This window comes from Octopus bimaculoides, chromosome 25 (genome assembly GCF_001194135.2).
Source record: "Octopus bimaculoides isolate UCB-OBI-ISO-001 chromosome 25, ASM119413v2, whole genome shotgun sequence".
Lineage (NCBI taxonomy): Eukaryota > Metazoa > Mollusca > Cephalopoda > Octopoda > Octopodidae > Octopus > Octopus bimaculoides.
The window spans coordinates 1,663,423-1,664,190 of NC_069005.1; the positions used below are offsets into that span (position 1 = coordinate 1,663,423).

The 768-nt window shown below is 35.8% G+C and overlaps 1 protein-coding gene across 1 annotated transcript in view; it reads left to right on the top strand.

Annotated features, from left to right (window-relative positions):
• Positions 1 to 768, top strand: part of LOC106882835 (alkaline phosphatase) — a 14,438-nt gene that overhangs the window by 2,767 nt on the left and 10,903 nt on the right. The window lies entirely within an intron of this gene.

The window sequence follows — 768 nt, forward strand, 5'->3', positions numbered from 1 at the left end:
ATATATATATATATATATATATAAGCACATATTTATATAAGCGTGTTTATGGATGTGTAGGTTTTCACTTGGCTGCACAATTTTGAAATGACGATTCAAATCCATTAGGTATGAAAACATATTCGACACAGTTACATCTGCCGTTCTATGTAACCTAATCCATGCGCCATATTCAGTCTTGTCGTGTGTGGAAAGAAAATAAATCGACTTTGTAAATGGCGGTAACGAAAAATATTAATGTTGTGAAAGATATTTTGCCATCTGTTCGTAATTTGTAAGGGTTCAGTGTACTTTATGGTTTTATAGGTTCGGTGTCGGTAACGAGGGAGTATTTCTGAATCTTTAGTTTTGAGGAAAACATTTCGTATACTTCAGTAGTGCAGGGTTGACAATGTATATTGCTATTTAGGATGTCGAATAACTTTCCAAGAGACATCATAAGGTGTAGTGGAAGCTTTTTAATTTCCAAATAAAGTTAGATAAGGAGGTACTATATACTCTTTTACTCTTTTACTTGTTTCAGTCATTTGACTGTGGCCATGCTGAAGCACCGCCTTTAGTCGAGCAAATCGACCCCAGGACTTATTCTTTGGAAGCCTAGTACTTATTCTATTGGTCTCTTTTTGCCGAACCGCTAAGTTACGGGGACGTAAACACACCAGCATCGGTTGTCAAGCGATGTTGGGGAGACAAACACAGACACACATACACACACACACACACACACACACACACATATATATATATATATATATATATATATATATA